The following is a 6,000-nucleotide window of genomic DNA, read 5'->3' as shown; positions in this document are numbered from 1 at the left end:
GAAATAAAGTTTCAATTTCAATTATGCTCAATGTTTTCTGAAATAAACCAATCTTACAATGTATAATACAGTTTCGCTGAAACTGCTACTGGTATTTACATGTCTTTATTGATCTGCTAGTATTTCAGATATTAAAACAAACTAATTGCTGCCTTTAGTCGGAGTTACTCAATACAAATATCCACAAAATCTGGCCTAAAATTATTAGGTGAATCATCATCATCATCAAAAGCCTGCTTGTGTACACTGGAGGACAAAAGCCTCTCCCAAAGATTTCGAGCCACGTCTATAAAGTGATAGCTGATTCCACGTTGTGAATAAGTGAATGTGTCGTTGATTGAATAAAGGAATGTAGTGTACATATACGTGAGCATGAACGCTGCAGATTCTTGGCACAGAAGGTGGCCGGACAACCTGGATAAACGTTTCGCCATAGCACGTACGGTCAACTTGGTAACCATTCGAGCCCCTGCAACTGCGCTGGTGTAATTTTTTTCACCCACAATATAATCCGGCTACATTTGCTTCACAGGCGCATTTTAAACCGCATTGTGAGCACCGAGTTTCTGACAATGTGGTTAATTTCGTATAAGTAAGTTTGAACTACAGGGTGTACACGTGTTGAATCAAGATACGTTATTAGCGGTGCTCTGGAAGGCAAATCTATTTCATACAAGTTTTGTCAATCAGTACTTCGATATTTTATTTGCTGGTATCTGAGTGCACAGCGTTCCGTGGACTCAGGAACCAAAATTCCAAAAATCGAGCCCAAATGGAGTCCCGAAGCCACCTGAAATAAAAAGGGAATTTTCGGTAAATGCTGGCTCCGTGACTGTAAAGCAAAGTTCAGTAGTTTTGCGTCTTTATTAGGTGCGAAGCACCTTAGGACCTCAAAATGTCCGTCCGTGTCTATGCGCATAGCATTTCCAAAAGCAAAAGGTAACACAGGCACCGCCAGGATTCAAGCCTCTGTCTGGTAGACCGGGCACAGTTAGTGTCGGTGGTCTTACCCATTGGGACCGTGGGTTAGTACCCGAGAGCCAAACGACTTACTCCCTTGGCTGTAACGGTGCGGTGTACCTTAGGACCTCCCGGTGTCCGTACGAGTCTATCTATGGGCACACCACCATCAAGCGAAAATCAAGCGAAATTTGATTTGAGCCGCGAGTTCCAGTTTCATGTAGGGAATAATCAAGGTGCCTCTCAGGGCGCAAATCGAATGACGGTCGGGGCGCAAACCATATGCCACGCAGCGCGCAACTTGGATGTCATTTGGAGTCCCCGTACTCCGTACTCCGCACCCTCGCTCATTTTTGGTATGAATTATGCAGGCATGCCGTTAACATTTCCAGGTGATGGAAGCAAGAGCAGGTAGAGTATGATGTGTCTCGCATTTTTTAGTCCTGCGCTGGTGCTGATGGCAGTATTTACGGTTACGATGAATGGGATGGTCCCTTCAGTATTAGGAGATCCATTTATAAGTGAGGAGGTGGCACAAAATACGAAATATTAAGTACGTTTATGTGCACCATGCTTAATTCTTACAAAAACGTCGGTGCTGTGGCTCCTCCGAGTTGTCGCGATACTTCATTTAGCTTCCAACCTGCCATCGCGGACTATACACCTATTTCCCATTTCTAGGATCCCTGTTGAGGGAATATTATTGACACATTCCTCGGTACGTTTTACGTTTCCTGGATTTGTATCAAGATTGTTGTAAAACCTGAACGCGGCCAAATAAAGCGGGTGCAGTGCGGGCCATCATACGCTTATGTACAAGCACAGAAGGTTGCCTTGAGCGCCTTATTAGGTCACAGGATTGACAACTTAGGAAACGGAATAGAACCACTTTTTTCTGTCATGTGCAGCAAATAGAAGGAAGCTTTTTGCGCATTCGAGGCCGCCTAATCTCGGGAAAGAATTGCAGCTACCAACGATGTACGTTTTATAAAAGTCGATGTGAGCTTGCATACAAACACAGGCAGATCTTATACTTTACGTTCAATGAGAATCCTTTTTAATGGACAAGCGTTTCATATTCAGGTATTTGTACGTCACTACATAACATTTATCTCAGAAGGATTTTAGCGTTTACTTGGAGACGTTATCCCAGTAGCTATTGGTGCTGGGTGCAGCGTGATTGAAGCAATGTTTTCCGGTGGCTAATATATCGCAGGTTCATACGAGAGTGGCTTAAATATTTTCAGAAGCTTGTTTTTATGAAGTGCGCATTTTGAGTGCACGTAGCCACGTTTCCAGTTCTTGACTAGAAAGACATTCGTCCAACGGTGGGCATATATGTTGCTGATTTTGAACCAAAGGGCTGTGCGGTATCTCGATGAAGAGACTTCGGTTACGTTTCGGGCCGCAATAGCCACATCAATTCACATCGTCTTTCACCACCGCTGCGGGTGAGATACTCGCACTACTGCTCCTGCTACTACTGCTAGTACTAGTACCGGAGTTTTTTGGCAAGAAAAATACGTAAAGACACATTTTGAAGGCTTCTTCACGCCACGGATAACATGACCATGAATGTCGTCAACGTGTACGTAGAGGAATAGTAAAGAAGGGGCATATAGAAAGAAATGCAAGTGTAACTATGCGAGAGAAGGAATCTGCTCATAAGTCAGCACCTGCTGACGGGCGTCCAGTATTTGAGCATGGTTTCCAGCAAGCAGGAGGCTCAGCAAACACGTTTTGGAAGCGTAGCCCCCTATCGGAAGGATAGCACTCCGATAGACTGGATCTTTATGACAGTGGATCGTTTCACTGCGTGGTGTAGAAAGATACAAAGGGCTTTGTCGGCTTCTTCGACCCTTTGGACAGGCTTAGCATTAAGAAGTAAAGGTTGCTAATAACGGCAGATGTCGTGTGGGACTTTTGGCATTTATGGACACCCTATCCTGATACTCAGGTATAAGGGGTGCCAGCGATGACTGATAGACTTGTGGACGGGTGGAGGCACTTTGCAGTCGAAAAGCGTGGGTTGCGTGGCGTTGCCTTTGGGTCTACAACCTAATTCGCGAGCGCCCAGTGCAGTGGTCCCAGGAAGTAATGAGGTGCCAGAAATGTGGACAGAATGGAGAAAGGAACGAGCCGCCGACACCCGTTATGATGCGTGCTTTAATCGAATATAGAACTGATGATGATGAGGGGCACGAGGGAGGCGAAGCGTCATCTTTTTCAACATCTTCCCCCGCGTGAAGATGGCCAAACATTTCACAGCGAGCTAGAGTTCATGGCCGAAAGCAGTCCAGTTGACAGGCATCAAGAATTCAAGTCCGTTGAAGCAATCAAGGTCAGGGAGCTCACCGCTTCTGCTTCCACCGATGAAATCGATGCTTGTTATCCCACCGAAGGTTGGAGCTCTGACGTCTATGAGCAGCTGCGGAACCTTGCGTGTATATGAGAGTCCTGGAACAGACGAAATCACCACTGCTTGTGGATCCAAAACGCTTTGTTCGCTGCAGGCTTTTCAGTTCTTCACAGTAGTGTGCTGTTTGTGACCTCTTTAGACGCATCGGGTAGTTCTTTTGAATCGAAGGCATTGTTTACTTTTGACTTCCCTTTGGCTTAACCCTCTCCGTCGTCCGGGTGTTGTTTGAGGTGAGGGTGTATCCTCTGCATCTTGCCACAACGCATCCATTTGTGCCGCTTGCGTCTTACATGTGCCACGTTGTGAAGCAAACCACTCCTAAATTGGTTCTCTATCGGCGGGAGTGTTCTTCTTCTGTCTTTGTAGCGGCCTGTCAGGGGTTTTATGCGGTCTCTTACTTTAGGAAACAAACATCTGCGGACGCTCCACAAACGTGGGAGTTTTTTCTCTTGCCCTTCAGATGACCTGCTGCTATCTGTGTCTCGCGGCTTCTTGTGGTCGTATACCTTAACTCCCCCATTTATCATTCTTCCTGTCTGATAACCAACGGTCCAGTCGCCAACGGTGTTTTCCGCTATCTCTAGTCGCTCTTTATTCCGAAGAATTTCACTTTGCTCTGAGCAGTTATCGACCGTGAGATGGTATGAAGATTTGCGGCACGCACTCAAGACAGCCGTTTTCTATTGGTAATATATCTTGCAAATTGAATGCTGAATAGTAGTAGCATCTGTGATTTGGGGGCCCAAAATTGTTCCTTTCCTTCAGTGTTTCCATATTTTCCGCATTTATATCTTAACCCTTTCGCTTCTGTCGGAGGTTTGACCAAATTCGGGTTTTGACGGACTCAATGCGAGCTTGCTGGTTAGGGCTTGACTCGGTGTTTTTAATTTAGAGTTACACTTTTGCAGGTATTACTGTGGCTTCAAAATCAAACGCATGAAACATCTCTGATTCAAGTTTGGCAATGTAAACAGTGTTTTCAACTTCTCAGTTGATCTGGGCCAGCAGTCATTTTTTCCTTCAAAGTCTTTAGGAGGTCAGCCAACTGACGTATCGGTGGTATCTCGGTGCGGAGAAAGTCCTACACCTTGCCCATCACATCTGTAAGTCGCTCCCGGACGATGCACCGTCTTTTGACGAGGGCCTGCATGATCCAATCTAGCGTCAAAGACGTCGTTGATAATGGGATCGGACTCACAGGGCAAACGACAGCGTGATCATTCCATGAGGTACGCAGCCGCAAAGGCGAAACTCATATGTGTCGGCAAAGGTCAGCACGAATGGCTCCGGTTCTTTCTTCTTCTTTGGCCGGCCCCAGCTTTATCGACGGGTCCGTGGAAACGGCGGCTTCATTCGTGTTCCCCAGAGGTGACAAGGCGGTCGAAGATAAGGCAACTCCGCTCGTAATGGCTCACCTCTGGAGGTCCCTTGGTCCCGGGTTTCTAGCACCAAAAATGTGGAGAAAGGGACGACGAGCGGCCATGACCCATTCTGATGAGTGCTTTAATCGCATATAGTACTCATGGTGATGATGGCCACGAGGGAGGCGGAGCATCATCTTTTTCAACAGACAGCTTTAGCCGCAGAAGCTGTGTAATTGGCTTTGAGGGAAAAAAAATTAAAAATTCCGTAATGGTTTTTCTCCTCGAACCGAATAAAATTTAAAAATTCCGTAATGATCATTGTCCTTGAACGAATAAAGCAGTTAAGAGTTAAGCTTCGTTTGAAGCGCATTATATATCTGTTTCTACGCTTCGCGTACTAATCGGCCCTGCGAAGATTATAGGGGTTTCATAACAACAGTAACTTTCACGTATCTATCAACTTCCCATTCAATTATGGCCGTCGTTGAGATTGCATATTTCGCATCATTTTCCTGTGATCAGAACGCGACCAAACGTAGGGACCAGAAAGGACCCCTTCGCAGCAATCATTCCTCATCCCTGCTTTTCCAGCGGGCAATCTCTTCGTTGTCCTCGTGAAGGTTAGCGTAGTATAGAGTCTGATATTTGAAGCTTATTCGCATTGCTGTGGTTAGTTACCTTATCTTCATATCGAGCACAATTTCAGACTTCTATATGCGTGTAGACCTTTCTACATGTACATTAGGTTTGGGTTATTACAATGCCCCATTTTGTTATATAAATTCAATTATTTGGAAAACGTTGAGAATTCTTGAACATAATCCCAGATAGAAGACACATCTAATAATATTGTAGTATACAACTTTGTTAAATTTGTATTTCCAGCTGATAGTCCCGGGGTGTCGTAGGGCAGAGAAGTGCACGCACCACAGAACTGATAGGAATTGTTAGTCGAACGTCGTTATTTGGAATTCCAAGGGGATAAAATATCTGCTCGAATTCGCCGCAGTTCGAACTAACGGGGGTCCCTTTTATTGGCAGTATAGCGCACTGTACCAGTATTAGAAACGTATGCGCGATTAAGTAGACGGTATTGCACGTCCTTCGAAGCGAAATTTTAATTGGGTGCTTCGAAAGTACGGAATCCGCACTCGTCAGTTGTAGATGCGAACCGAAATTTAGCCTGCACGCACTTCCGGACTACGATACATAGTGCAACAGTCACGTGGTTTGTGCCAGCTTCTTCCGGGTACGGGA

This window comes from Haemaphysalis longicornis, unplaced genomic scaffold (genome assembly GCF_048455015.1).
Source record: "Haemaphysalis longicornis isolate Haplotype H1 unplaced genomic scaffold, Haemaphysalis longicornis Haplotype H1 scaffold_5, whole genome shotgun sequence".
Lineage (NCBI taxonomy): Eukaryota > Metazoa > Arthropoda > Arachnida > Ixodida > Ixodidae > Haemaphysalis > Haemaphysalis longicornis.
Note: the sequence above shows the minus strand (reverse complement) of the source record.